We start from the raw sequence: 15741 nt of genomic DNA, 5'->3' as shown, positions 1-15741 counted from the left end.
GCTGGGAAAACTGGATAGCTACATGTAAAAGAATGAAATTAGAACACTCCCTAACACCATACATAAAAATAAACTCAAAATGGATTAAAGACCTAAATGTAAGACTGGACGCTATAAAACTCTTAGAGGAAAACATAGGAAGAACACTCTTTGACATAAATCACAGCAAGATCTTTTTTGATCCAGCTCCTAGAGTAATGGAAATAAAAACAATAAACAAATGGGACCTAATGAAACTTAAATGCTTTTGCAAAGCAAAGGAAACTACAAACAAGACGAAAAGACAACCCTCAGAATGGGAGAAAGTATTTGCAAATGAATCAACGGACAAAGGATTAATCTCCAAAATATAAAAACAGCTCATGCAGCTCAATATTAAAAAAACAACCCAATCAAAAAATGGGCAGAAGACCTAAATAGACATTTCCTCCAAAGAAGACATACAGATGGCCAAGAAGCACATGAAAAGCTGCTGAACATCACTAATTATTAAAGAAATGCAAATCAAAAGTACAATGAGGTAACACCTCACACCAGTTAGAATGGGCATCATCAGAAAATCTACAAACAACAAATGTCGGAGAGGGTGTGGAGTAAAGGAAACCCTCTTGCCCTGTTGGTGGCAATGTAAATTGATACAGCCACTATGGAGAACAGTATGGAGATTCCTTAGAAAACTAAAAATAGAATTACCACATGACCCAGCAAACCCACTACTGGGCGTATTCCCAGAGAAAACCACAATTCAAAAAGACACATGCACCCCAATGTTCATTGCAGCACTATTTACAATAGCCAGGTCATGGAAGCAACCTAAATGCCCATCGACAGATGAATGGATAAAGAAGATGTCACACATATATACCATGGAATATTACTCAGCCATAAAAAGGAACGAAACTGGGTCATTTGTAGAGACGCAGATGGATCTAGAGACTGTCATACAGAGTGAAGTAAGTCAGAAAGAGAAAAACATATATCGTATATTAACACATATATGTGGAACCTAGAAAAATGGTACAGAGCAACCGGTTTGCAGGGCAGAAATAGAGACAGACGTAGAGAACAAACGTCCGGACACCAAGGGGGGAAAGCAGCGAGGGGTGGGGGTGGTGGTGTGATGAATTGGGAGATTGGGATTGACATATATACACTAATATGTATAAAATGGATAACTAATAAGAACCTGTTATAGAAACAAACAAATAAAAGAAAATTCAAAAAAACCCTACCAGATCTCACATTCTTGGTGGCAGAGGACAGATAAATAAGGTCTGCAAGTGATAACTGTCATGAAGAAATTTAAGCGTGTAAAGACAGCAAAAGCGGTGGTGCAAGTGTGCTCCTTTGGATACAGCGGTCTGCGAAGACTCAGATATCGACCTTTGACCAAGGACCTGAAATACGCGCCGAACGAGTTAAAAGAAATCTGGAGGAAGTGTTGCAGCCAGAGGGAACAGCAAGGGCGAAGTCGTGAAGTGGATCGAGCCTGCGTGTTGTAGGAACAGAGGGAAAGCCAGAGAGGTGAGCGAGGGAGCTATGCGGTGGGAGATGAGGTAGGCAGGAGCACATACAATATACACACACAGATTATTTTTCTACCTGAGACCACATTACTAAGGACGGAGGGTGTACAAATCTCTCAAGAGGCCACAAAAGGCAGGATGAAGCGGACTTCCAACCGCGGCGCTCCAGGGACGCCTTTCCTCCAAGGCTAGGGACAAGTTAGACAGCCGTAGGGGATGGACTGGGTCCCGCCCTCAGAAGACCAACCCTCGCCCAGGAGCGGGGGCGGATCGCGGGGGTGGACCTCGGCAGTCCCCGGCTCGCCTGGGCCGCCGGCACTGCACCGGCCGCGGTTACCAGCAGGCGGTGTAGTGAGCGCGCCTGCATCTGCAGCCGCAGCCGCCGCCGCCGTCGCCCGCCAGTCCCAGCAAGGACGAGAAAGGAGGGGACCGGAAGGAGCCACTGGTGCTGCGGGAAGTGGCAGGAACGGGAGGCGGGGACCCACCTGGAAGCGCCCCAGCGCCGCTGTCGAGCTTCCTGCGGCGGCGGCCAGCCGAGCCAGTGCCGTGGCGGGGGCGGAGAGCGGCCACGGCGGCGGCGCCTCCCGGAGTAGCCTGCGGTGCTCGGCCCCGCCCGAAAGGTGAGCAGGCGCTCGGGGCACGTGGTGGGGGCCAGATGCGGGGGAGGGGGAATGGAGGAGGAGGGATCTCGGGGATGATCGGCTCTGGGACCCGGATTTGGAACCTAGTGCTAGGAGGGGGTGGGCTGGAGGCGGCGGCGGCGACGGCGGCGACGGCGAAGCCCCCACGTGGGGCGGGGGGGCGCGCGCACGTGTGCGCGGGCAAAAGGGGGGCGGGGAGCGCTCTGGGGAGGGCGGCGGGCGCGCGCTCGCTCAGTAGTGGTCCACGTGACCGGCACGCCGAGAATGTTTCCACGTGACAGGCTCGGAGGCTGGCTGAGGCAGAGGATTGCTGTGTCTGTGTAGCGCAACCGTGGTCGTCGGAGGGTTTAGGGTTGTTTGCCGTTTTTCATCTCTAGTAGTGGGGTATGAAGAGAAATATAAGGCGGAAAAGACTTCCTGCTCTTTCTCTGTTATACACATTCTTTTCGTAAATGAAACCCTTTCTAAATGCCGAAGTACTGATTTCTCTGTACCGCCATGTTGGTTCTAGAGGAAACTCGCGAGATGCTAGCGGGTTTGTATCGCGAGATCTCCCGATTCTCGCGGGACCTTGTTGGCAGAGCAGTTGTCCTGGATGGCGGATCCCTGGGTTCCGGGGGCCTGGGACCCGCAACTCTTTCTACAAGGCAAGTTGCGAGGGAGGGGCCGGGGGCAAGTGCCTCTTGGTGCCGGGATCCGTGCTGCGTCATCTTCCTCTAGTCTTGAAGGGAATACATTGACCCAGTTGAGGCGACACGATCCTCCTCCCCACCCCCCCTGCGGGCGCTTCGCCACCTGCAGAAGCCACCCCTCATCCCGGGCTCCTTCTCCCCCGCTCAGTGATAGTTCCTCCCCCGTCTCACTGGAAGTACGGAGCCGTGCTCGCACAGACGTGATGATTCCATTGGATACCGTTCCTCTTACTTTCAGACGTTCTTGTCAGTTTTTCCCCTTGTTGCTATTTTCTGAAGAATTCCAGACCTGTTAACCATTCTGTCGCTTGTTTCTGCTGCAGAACCTTTCTCCACGGCCCCTTCTCAGACGCTTCAAATAGAACGCATTCCGTTTTTTCTCTCTGGGCATCATTTACTCCCATTTATTTGGTCATTGATAACTTCCTCATCACTCTGTGTTTACGATAACTTTTGGCAGTATTTGGAGGGATCCTTTATATCTCTGACAATACCTGATGTCAGAATAAAACCATTCTTTTAATTTTTTTGGTACGTGCCTATTAACCCATAATTATCGATAAGTTTTTTTTTTTTCCGATAGGATTTTGATTACTCTTGTTATGAGTTTGCCATCTGTGTTGTTCAGGGATGATTGTTTTAGTTTACGTATTTAAGGCAATAGTGGAATGTTTTAAGTCAAATTTAAAAGCAAACTTCTTTTCGTAAATTTTGATATCAAAGCTTGAGTTCAATTTTTCCTTAAATGAGTTTGACGTAAGATTAGTTTTTCTCCAACCCTTCAATGTTTTATCAAAGGTGAATTTATAGTATACTTTTTTTTTCGTATTTTTGAGCAGTCTGGATTTATTTAGTATTCGTAGTGGTAAATTAATCGCAAACTAATCAGATAATTAGGTAATCCAGTCATAATTTTTTTTAAACTACAAACGTGTTATTTTGCTCTACACTTAGTACGGAGAAAAATAAAGGGTAAAATGCTTCCTGTTACATTCTACCAAGTTGCCTCCCTCAGTCCTAAATCTCTGTAAACACTCTTAGCGGTAGCTATGTATTATTCCAGATATTTTCCTTTTTTTTTTTTTTTTCTTTTTAACAAAGAGGAGGAAACGGAGGGGTGTTGTTTTAAGATACTCTATCACAGCATTAGCAATCAGTAAAATTTTTTTCTGCTCACTTATATTTTTATTTAGTGGTTTTTTGACTCATGCATACATGCTTTAAAAAAGTAAATTTTTTGTACAGATTTTTTGGTGGTATAGTTTTGTGAAAATAGCTTGAGTGATAGCAATATTTTTACTGTAGAGTGGTATGCTAGTCGCTCTGTACAAAAATAAAGTACATGTGAAATAAGATTTAAAGATTTAAATGTTTTGTCACTTGAGTTTTATATTTTTATATTTAATAGTTGTGCTATCTGTTTACATTTATATTTATATGTTTATATATTCTAAACTGTTACCCAAGTGTGTATATCGGAGTTTTCCAGAAGTTTAAAAAGTTATCAGCTTAATTAAATAGTTCTCAACTGAAGAGTGGAAGACACATCAGTAGTTAATACAGACAAACGTACATATACTCAAAAGTTGCTAAGCAGCATTTTGTGATTGTTTTTTGTATTTTTCCCTCCAAACTACCAGCAATATTATTTATCACACTTGTCACATAAAAAAAGTGACCACTCGTTTTGGTCGCTGTAGTTTTCTCTTGTAATAGTTAAAGTAGGAATGTTGGGGAATAAAAGTGAGTGTTGAGAGGTGAGATGCGGGAAAGAGGAAAAGGAGACATGGGAGTGTGTATAGGTTGATACTGAAATGGAATTGGAGAAGTTGCAGAGAAAAGAAAGGGTGGTAGAAGGTTGACAGAGCCATGGTCCAAAAATAGTCTGTTCATGATGGCGGGAGGGTGACTTGAGTTGACCAGAATTTGGAATCAGTATGTGAGGCAATTTTTTCCTCTTAAATAATTTTTTTTAAACAGGTTTCAGCCCACCCCCAAATTTGCTTGATATCACCTGTCCCAAAAAAAAAAAAAAAAAAAAATCAACTGAAGTTGATGTTTAATCGGAACTTTGTGAATTCTTTACTTATTTTATGTTTTTAGAAATAGGAGCTTGTGAAAATGACAGTGGATTCAAAAGATCTCAGTTCTATAATGGCCTTTGCAAACTTTACAAAGTTTCGCTTGGGAATTGGGCCTTGAGAGTTCGCATGTGCATCTGATCCTTGTAATGATATATGTTACTTATTCGTACAACTTTGTTTTATAAACTGTTTTTGGTAGCGGATCTTAGGAATTACCAGACTTTTACAGACACTAAAATACCCATATACTGGGTAGAAATATACTGAGAAAATACAAGAGAAATATATCTTATGTGAGTTGAGTTTTGCTTGAGTAAAACTTAACCAGGAAATTTTATTTTCCTCTTTCTCAGTTATTACTGTCATAGAAGTGATCTATGAGAGCTAATGAGCTTCAGTAATCAGAGGATATTAACAAAAGTGATAATATGATGTCCTCACTTGAATTTTTTTTCTTTAGATATGACACAATGCTAGTTTCCATAGACCTGTAACTTTGTAACTATATAGTGTAATACCTATGTTACATATTAATTATGTGAAGAATGTACATTTTATTTCCTGCCTCTTACTGAACCAGTGTCCAAGACATTGCAGGAAATTACTTGACCAGAAATATCAATGAAAGTACGTGCAGGCGCTTTTTAAACAATCTGCCATTTCATATGAAAATTCATTGTCAGTTTAAGTACAAGGAATATTTGCTGGAAGTCTTTGCATGTTTTTTGTTTTGTTTTTTTTGTTTTTTTGGCCTCAACAGTGAAAGCGCGGAGTCCTAACCACTGGACCACGAGGGAATTCCCAGTCTTGATTTTTATAGTACTATTTAATATATATGTGGTATACACTGTAGTGCAGTTTTCTATAGTTAATACCGTGATAACCACTGTGATTATACTTTAAAAAACACTATGTGTATATATTTCCCGAAGTCCTAAGTCTTGCCTTCTAGAACCATGCAGTATGGACTTTGCTATTTCATTTGAACTTGTCCTTCTCACTTCTTTCCTTCTTTTTCTTTTCATCTGTTATTTCTCAACTTACGTAGGTAATTTTTCTCTGGTCAGAGACAAGTGAGTTGAGTAACTTTGAGGAGACTATCAAACTATTCAGTTATTATTATTTTGGAACTCCAGGATATGTGTAAGTTGCAGTTAGTAATTAAACATTTTTTGAGTGATTGTGATTTTAGTCATTTCAAACAGCAGAGATCCTGAGGCTTCAAAATAACTGTAACCAAGTATAATAAGCCTATGAGCTTTATTCAGAAACTACTAACTGGAGTAAATAACTTAACATTTTGCAGCCCCAACAGGGTTGGTTATCTGATATTTCAGCCCACAGATTACAATTTGCAAGGTTGGCCATTGGAGTTAGGCACACTGACAACTGAAATGTCATCTTATTTCAAGGCTACTGAAGAAGAGCTATTAAAAAGTATATGGAACTATAAAAGGATAGTGTTTTAAGGCCATTACATGGAGACATACAGTCCTACAATCATTAACTTCTGAGGGAATCACAGTGTTGTAGAGTAGTATAGTACATGGTCTGTCACAATGATGATCTTAATCATAAATAAACTTTTACTCTATGTACTGTGTTTAAGGAATTAAGAAATTGGTGTCTTTTTAGAAGATTCTTATAAGGGTAAACGTTTTCAAAGCTTTTTAATAAATTTGTTTCAGTTTTCTAGAAAATTCACTTAACAGAACTCATCTGATACCCCCCAAAAAATGGGGCTGCTGTGTATGGAATTTTCTTTGTTTTATTTTATTGCTTTTATCTACTTATTTCCTTATTTAATATTTCAAGGAGTTGCCTCCCAAGTAAGACTCTATTACATTTAATATTTGATATCAGTAATAATTAACCAATTGGCTAAAGACAAGCACGTTTGTTGATGAAGGAATTTTCAGAGCAGATAATTAGAATTAGTAAATGACCTGTCAATCACTTGTATAGTTTTGAATCCTGATAGTGAGTCTCCATCCTTAGCACAGCTGAATGTCCTGAGGTGAGAAATGTTTCTTTTTGTAGTAGATTTTGTTTGTTGCTTTGCTTGCCTTTCAGTCTCTTTTAATATGTTAATTTAAACCTTAATGTTAATTTAAACCACCCTTCAGTGGTAGAGTGATGGTATATAGCACTTGATTTAGGTATTAAGTGTGTATATTTGTGTGTGTTTTAATGATTTTGATGGCTGGTTTGAGGATTTTGAATCTTGGGAATTAATATAACCATATTAAAAATTTGATGTATTTCTTCCATTATTTAAAAACATATCTTTTACATGTTTACAGATAAAACATTTAATTTCATGTCCTGATTTTAACCTAATGTTAGGTAACATTTTCCCATTCTCACAATGAGTATTCTTAACCATAATTATAAGTGGTTGTATGATGTTCCATGTGTAGATGTATATCATTCTCCTGTTCTAGTTTTTTGCATAAGAGTGTGAAGAACATTTATATATAAGGTGTTTCTTATATATAATATTATCTTCTAGTATATTACAGGTATAATTTTTAGGTACATTTTAAAGGCTCTTAAAACTGTGTCACGATATTTGTCAAAAGGATCAGTTTATATTCACGTTGGAGTGGCTGTTGGCTCTATACATCAACATTAAGTATTGTTTATAAAAATGTAATAGGGGATAAGCTGTATTATAACATTTTTTTCTTAGATTACTACTGGGGTGAAACATTATGCTTAATAGGTGTATTTCTTTTGTGAGTTTTTCAGATAAAGAGAATTTTAAAATTAATATAATCAAATCATTGGCCTAATTTTGTTTTATTTCTGATCTTACGAAATTCTTCCTTCTCTAGAAATGTAATAAATAAATAATACTGATCTTAATACTATTTATTTTAGTTTTTCTAAGTTAGATTTAAATAAATTTAACTTTTTATCTCCTGGCATTGGTATGAGAATGTAAATGTTTTCCTGCAAATCGGTAATTGTCTCAAGTCTATTTATTAAATAATTTTTCTTTGTTTTGCGTGTTTCATTTTTACATTTTAAATGTTTATATCTTATATTGCTTATTTTTAATCCCAAACTTAAAAAAAATTAGTATTGTTTTTTAGATGATTCTTACTACATGTTTAATATCTTTTGCCCTGGTCTCTTTATTGTGTTTGTTTTCTTATCGATTTTTGAAAGCACTTTATAATTTGAGGATAATAAAAGCTCATTTTGTACAAAACAATGTTTTATAATTCCTTTTGTCAACCAAAATTTGAAATATTATTTTCCCATATACCAGAATTAAGTAGGATTAAATGAAGCAGTTTCTCCTTTCTTGAAAAGATAAAATATGAAACTATGTAAAGGTACAGTACAAGAGGCTGTAAAGAGAAAAACTACTTTGTGGATTTTGTGGAATTAGAGAAATAAACTTCTAAGATCAACAATTTAGGATGTGTGCTTAAGGTGTTTCTCTCATTAAATAGTAATACACAACTTGACATCATATCCCTCTAAAATATTTAGAAAAAAAAAGTGTTCGTTAGCAGTTCTAGGACTCAAGTTCCAGAATCACAATTCCTTTGTTTTTCAGCTGTTAAGAATGGTGACAATGTTGTGCATTTACTGAAATTAAATAATGAATCTGAGAAATTCTATGTGAGCATTAGTGAGGGCATCCATGCCAAGGAGAGCTTTTTAAATGTTTAAAGTTCTTATTGTTTACGAAGGTGTGGTTTGTTTTTTCCTTTATGAAATAATTATTCAAGACAATAAAATAATTTTTTAAAAAGTGAGATATTTATACTTACTTACACTTTAAAACTGTTATGTTCCAAGCTATTACTTTATTAAATATTGACGAACACTTTCTGTTGGCTACAGACTGGTGTGGTTACATAATTGCTAGGAAGAAAAACCAGATTAACTTTGTGAGTATGAAAATGTAATAAATATTTGAAAACACGTATGTCCTGTGCTTGGGTATTACATAAAGAGAATTGCAGATGAGGAACCAGGTGTGATGAAATTTCCTTTTACCTTGGATTGGGATTAGATTTATAGGGATTGGAGCATAATTTATATCTTTTATTTCTACTAGAATTCTGCTACCCCCTAAGGGGTGAGTTTATTTTTCAAAAGGGCACTGAAGTGGTCCAGGAATAGCAGTTGCTAATTGTGTTCTGGCATTTACTTACCTCCTTACTAATAACTTTTTTTTTAAATTGGACAGAAGTTTAAGGAAAGTAGATACTGCAGCTCATATACACTTCCCCATTAGAAGCAGATTTATGTGTTTCATAAATAGAGTGAAATTTAGCTTGGCTGTATTATAGAGGGAGGTACCAAGATTTTTTCCTCCTGAAAAAGGTGTGTGTATGTATGTTTGTGGGATTTATCTACTGAAAGCCCTTCAGGAGCTTTGTAATACTTCTCTATATTAACTCTCTACTCCCCACCCCAAACCTGTAATTCTTCTTTTTTTTTTTTTTTAAATTAATTAATTAATTAATTAATTTTTTTGGCTGTGTTGGGTCTTCGTTTCTGTGCAAGGGCTTTCTCTAGTTGTGGCAAGTGGGGGCCACTCTTCATCGCAGTGCGCGGGCCTCTCACTATCATGGCCTCTCCTGTTGCGGAGCACAGGCTCCAGACACGCAGGCTCAGTAGTTGTGGCTCACGGGCCCAGCCGCTCCGCGGCACGTGGGATCTTCCCAGACCAGGGCTCGAACCCGCATCCCCTGCATTAGCAGGCAGATTCTCAACCACTGCGCCACCAGGGAAGCCCCCAAACCTGTAATTCTTAATCTGAATGGTCTCTGCTAAATTTTTTTTTTTAATAAATTTATTTATTTATTTTTGGCTGTGCTGGGTCTTTGTTGCTATGCATGGGCTTTCTCTAGTTGCGGCGAGCGGGGGCTGCTCTTCATTGTGGTGCGTGGGCTTCTCATGGCGGTGGCTTCTCTTGTTGCGGAGCACGGGCTCCAGGTGTGTGGGCTTCAGTAGTTGTGGCACATGGGCTCAGTAGTTGTGGCTCGTGGGCTCTAGAGTGCAGGCTCAGTAGTTGTGGCGCACGGGCTTAGTTGTTCCGCGGCATGTTGGATCTTCCTGGACCAGGGCTCGAACCTGCGTCCCCTGCATTGGCAGGCGGATTCTTAACCACTGCACCACCAGGGAAGTCCCTAAAAATTTTTAATGTTGCTTTTGCAGTAATACGTTTCATTTCCTGAGGGAGAAATTTCCTCCTCCCCCACTTAAAAAATGTAAATATGATTAGCATATTAATACACACAGAAAGTTCTCCTAAGTGTACAGGTCAGTGAATTTTCACAATGTGAACAAACCTGTGTAATTATTACTGAGAAGTAGAACATTATCAAAACCCCAGAAACTGTCTTGTGCTGTATTGTGGTCATTAACTCCCCACGCCCATGAGAAATCACTATTTTGATTTCTAGTACCATAGAATAATTTTGTCTGGTTTTGAACTTTAACTTCCTTTATAAACATTAATGCATTGTTATCCTGTTTTGATATGAGTAACTTGAGAAATCCTAGAACTTGATCTAGTTTATACCTGGACATCTTAGCACTTAGACATTTTTCTCATGGTATTCATAGTTTTCAGGAACTCTAGAAGGGGACATCAAAGAACCACCTTCTTTGCTTTCAGATTGTGTGGTAGACCCTGTTTGTGTTTTATGTTTGGGCAAACAGGATGCTTTTAATTTCTGTCATTGATGGCCTTCAAGAGTACCTCACCTTTTTTTTTTTTCCTCCTACTTAAAAATTTTGTTTTGAAAACTTTGGTATAGCATTTCTGACAAGTTAATGGCTTTTTGGACTTTTATCCTATGAGTTGGCAGCTTTCTTTTCATTCTTTGAATTCCTTTCAAGCAGTGATTCCCATTCAAATTTTTATGACAGCTACCCTGTAGTATCCGCTGTTATTTCAAAGAATGTCGTGAGTACCCACCCCGCCCCTTCCCTCCCCTCTCATAAAAAGTCTCAGGTTAAGTCATTTTACTTTTAAAATATTTATTTTGTATTTATTAACAGTATAACATTGTGGTATACAGATTATAGATCAAATTATAGGCTACTAAAAAATTGAGAGTCAGCTATACCTAGTTAGCAACTCCTTTCAGGCTGGCTTCAAGTGTTAAGTGTAACTTTCTTATGAGAAATTCTCCCTTTGTACTTTCTTTTCTACCCCTCCATTTCACTTTCTTAATTGTAAAGGAAGGCATAGGAAAGATTTATTACTGTGTTCCTGCACATAATTTTTCTTTCATTTAAGTCCCACAGTTAGCCTGGGAGATACACTTAATTTCCTTTATAAACGAATTTTGCTTGCTGTCACTCAGTAATTATTAGGACCAGAATATTATAAATGGCCTGTAGCTGTCAAAATTTGATGTTTTGTTCAAGTATAATTTAAGAGTAACATGTATCTACATTTTGTACCCCAGTGCTCTTTCATTTGCTGAGCTTTTGTGGAAATTAAACGTTATGCAAAAATTGAGACTAATTTCAAAAAAAAATTTTTTTTCTTTTTTTTGCCTGGATATTTTAAATGTTTGACTTTGGGCATCATGTCATAGGAGAACATCTCATGAAGAGTGAAGGAGAAAGTAATTGACTTTTGTAAAGGTTGTAGAGTTACCACTAAATTTGAATAAATGCTGTTCTTGGTGAATGAGTCAGGACAATTTCCAGTTTGACCTAAGGCACATTTATGGGTAGGTACTTTCCTTTCTATAATTAGCAAAATTTCATGAAGGAAATTTTGATTCGTTTGTAACTATAAGGCAGTTGTTCTCAAACTTTAGCATACATCATAATCGCCTGGAAGTTTTGTTTGTTTTTATTCTTTAAAAACATTGCATGCTGGGCCCCACTCATAGAGTTTCAGGTTTAGTAGGTTAGGAGATCACGCAATACTAGGGTATAGTAAGGGCACCTACATTTAAAAACAAACAAAAACCCCACAGGTGTTTCTGATGTATATCCTAGCTGAGAACCTTTGAGCATTATTTCTTACGATATGGTCCTGGGAATTTCAGTTGGCAATCTGTTAAAGGTGCAAATTCTCTCAAACTCTGGGGTGAAACCTAGAAATCTATTTTAAACTAGCCCTCCAAATGATTCTGGTGTGTGCCAAAGCTTGAGAACCATCCTTGTAACTCAGAAGTGTCCTTCCTTGACACCTGTCTGGGAGCTTGTTAGAAATGGAAATTTCAGACCTTCTTGATAACAATCTCATTTTAACTAGATTCCCAGGCAGTTTGAATGTATATTGAACATTGTGAAGGGCTGCTCTAGATGATTTTTATTACCATTATAAAAATAATACTAATTTAAAATTATTGAACATTTGCTGTATGCTAGATACATGTAAATACTGTATTCATTATTATTTGGTCCTCACAACCACCTTGTAGGGATGTTATTTATGTATGTATGTATGTGTTGGGTCTTTGTTGCTATGCACAGGCCTCTCATTGCTGTGACCTCCCCCGTTTCAGAGCACGGGCTCCAGGTGCACACGCCTCAGCAGTTGTGTCTCGCGGGCTCCAGAGTGCAGGCTCAGTAACTGTGGTGCACAGGTTCAGCTGCTCTGAGGCATGTGGAATCCTCCCGGACCAAGGCTCCAACCCATGTCCCCTGCACTGGCAGGCGGACTCCCAACCACTGCGCCACCAGGGAAGTCCAGGGATGTTTACTTTTATCCTCATTCTGCAAATGAGCAAGTTGAGGCAGAGAGGTTAAGTATCTTGCTCAGTGTCACACAGGCATTGAATGCAGGGTTTAGGATATGAACTTAAGCATTCAAACTCTACTTTTGGGGTTTGAGATGCTATCATCAGGACCATTTATATGCATGTATATGTGGCTTCCTTGTTGTTCGAGCTCCATTGTATTGATATATATTCTAATGAATTTTTTGTGTGTCAAATTTTACAGTGGCATTTGAATTTTCTTCCAGATCTTATATGCAAGGACTGTTTTTGCTAAAATATTGTGTTTTATATACAGAAACAGAACTGGAAGTAGCTGTGATTTGATTACTTTGGTTTTTAAGAATAGAAATCACTTAAGTTTATTCATCAAGGTGTTATTTATCCAAACTCTTTGTTCCCTTATACTTTTGTGTGCAATTGTAGTAAGGCAGCTCTTACGGGTTAGTGTTTCATTTAAAATTTTGCACAATGATAAGTTCATATATTCAAGAATTGTATTTGTTTATTAAAGAGGACCACAGTTGTAGTTCAGTACTTAGAGGCCCCGATGTGCTGAAATCATACTTGGGGTTCATTTCAAGTAAGCATGCATATTTGCAGAATAATAAATCTAAATGATGGCATTTATTTCAAGGTAATAGTATAAGAAAGCATTCTGGTCACCTTATTAATAATAGATTATTTGGGGAGGATTTGAGTCATATTTTTTAAGTGTACAATTCATTGATTTTTAGTAAATTTACATTGTTGTGCAGCCATTTCCACAGTCCAGTTTTAGAACATTTCCATCAATCTAAATGATTTCTTTTTCTTTTTTTGTCAGTCTCACTTTCAGCTTATTATAGATTTTTAAAAAGTCAGCTGGTGCATTTTAGAAGTCCTTCAATATAGTACCATACTACATTATTAGTAGTAAAAACCTGTGTATAAACGTTAATCCATAAACCTTTTTTTAACTTACTTTTAAGAAATGGAAAAAAAAATACTATTCTAGCTCTTAGTTTCTGTTCACTCTGATCAATTAACTGATTGGCAGGATTCAAAGTGATGTGAATGGTAGTGTTTGGGCCTAGGAAACATTCTTTCATTCACTTAATTGGCTGTTCACAATCTAATGTATGAAGAGAGAATGAGGAGAAGAGAAAGAGAAGATAATTAAGGGAAACTATAGTTCCATGATGATATTGACAAATACAGAGTTCTGTTTGGTGGTTGCTTGGTTTCTGGAAAACTATGGTAAGCATTTCTGTTGTCTTGATCTGAACACCTCACAAGAATGACAGTTTTTTTTTTTTTAAAAACCCTTTTTCGCTACATTGTTTTAAGAATTTTGAGGATGAGTAGCACATTATGCTGAATAAGGTAGTTCAGCCACCTGGCTTTTTGTCTCTCTAACCCTGGGTTTTTATGATTGCATATAAGGCTCTTTTAACACAAAAATGTCTGAAAATTACGTGGCATAATGTAATAGAATTTTTACTTTTAATTAAGTGGATTAATTAAACAATACATTAACAATAAAGATTATCAGAGCTTTTGATATATTATTCGCTGGCAGTTTAGTCTCCTGAATGTGGAAGAGAACTGCTGGTATGAAATTGATTCCGACCAACAAGGAAGAACAGTGAGGGACGTGTGGAATTAACTATTATTGAACATTTGTTTTGGGCAAGTGGACCCATTTTATAGTCTCCTCTTTGTGTTGTAGCAAAAAGAACACAGGCTTGGAATCAGATAGACCTGGATTTAAATCCTGGCTCTAGCACTTAGAAACTCTGTGACTTTAAGAAAATTGCTTATATCTAAGCTCTTGTTTTCCTCAATATAAATGATACATACTTTCTACTTACATGTAGAGTATATAAGGCACTTGATATAAAATAGGTGCTCATTAAATCTGTTCTTTATTGATGTCGAAATGGAGACTCGGAGACGTTTGTTACACGACTAGTAAGTGACAAATATCTATCTGTCTGATTTCAAAGTCCATGCTTTTCCAAAATACTGTTCTTTGTCTCCTAGATAGAAATGGAAATCATGGGAATCAAAAGTTAGAGACTGTGTCACTTTGGATTTTAAATTATTAGGTAGGAATTCACAGAAAAGCAAGTTTCAGAAAGGTCAGAAAAAAGATTGGTAATGACCACAGATGATGTAGACAATATTGATAGAAGGCACTTAAAAATGAAACATGTTATTTAAAAAAATGGAACATGTATTAAAATTACAAAAAGTTTCCACTGAGGGGAGAAAAATGCATGAGTCATCCAGAGAAAATATTGTGACTTTCACATAGGTAATTTCTAATAAACTTCAAAAGAAAACGTATCAAGAATACCTGCATTACTAATGGTTTATAACTGATGGTTAATACTAAAATGTGTCAGTAGGAGTATGGGGAGGCTAGAGCTCTGAATGAGTTAAAGTTTGCAAAAAATGCTTAAGCCAACAAAGGAGGGCTTTAAGCTAAACTCAGCAAGATAAGTAAGGAAGAAAGAGGCCCATTCATTGGGGAGATATTAAATAATGACAACTACTCAAATCCTGTTTTACTTCTTTTACATCTAAGAAAATGACTTTCATACTGGAAAGGAGACAGCCTTGTTTAAAGAGGAGACTATTCCATGATTGTTGTGTGGTAAAGAGCATCTAGTTTCATTAAATAAATTTAGATCTCTAGTTCTAATGAATTACTTAGAGCAATGAAGCATCATTGTTTCTTGATGTCTGACTGTTTTTGGGTGTAAGGAAGACCATTTACAAGTTTTGGTAAAATAATATTGAGTAGTTAACAAATTAAAAAACTTGTCTTTTAAGTTCAACTTATACATTTTATTACTCTATTAATAAATTTAGCAAGTTTCATATAAACTAAGAATATTTTTGTTTTCCTGGGTGGGGGGATGACCCTTTGATTACTATATCTTAGTAATTCTCGTTGAAGAGATTAAATCTCCCTTAAAACACCCTTTCCAGGTAAAATGGCTTTTGTACTTGTTTTCTTTTTCTGTAATACACTTATATATTTGCATGCCTTGTTCCCTCATTTCTTAGGTTCAAATGTCACTTGGTCTAGAGAG

The 15741-nt window shown here is 37.6% G+C and overlaps 1 protein-coding gene across 1 annotated transcript in view; it reads left to right on the top strand.

Annotated features, from left to right (window-relative positions):
* The first annotated feature begins 2056 nt into the window (after positions 1-2056).
* ZZZ3 (zinc finger ZZ-type containing 3) overlaps positions 2057-15741 on the top strand; it is a 109116-nt gene continuing 95431 nt past the window's right edge. The window contains exon 1 of the mRNA XM_059924707.1: positions 2057-2146. The gene's annotated coding sequence lies outside the window, so the exon portion shown is untranslated. The remainder of the gene's footprint in view (positions 2147-15741) is intronic.

The sequence above is a fragment of the Balaenoptera ricei genome, chromosome 1 (genome assembly GCF_028023285.1).
Source record: "Balaenoptera ricei isolate mBalRic1 chromosome 1, mBalRic1.hap2, whole genome shotgun sequence".
Taxonomy (NCBI): Eukaryota; Metazoa; Chordata; class Mammalia; order Artiodactyla; family Balaenopteridae; genus Balaenoptera; species Balaenoptera ricei.
Note: the sequence above shows the minus strand (reverse complement) of the source record. Positions and strands in the feature narration are given on the sequence as shown.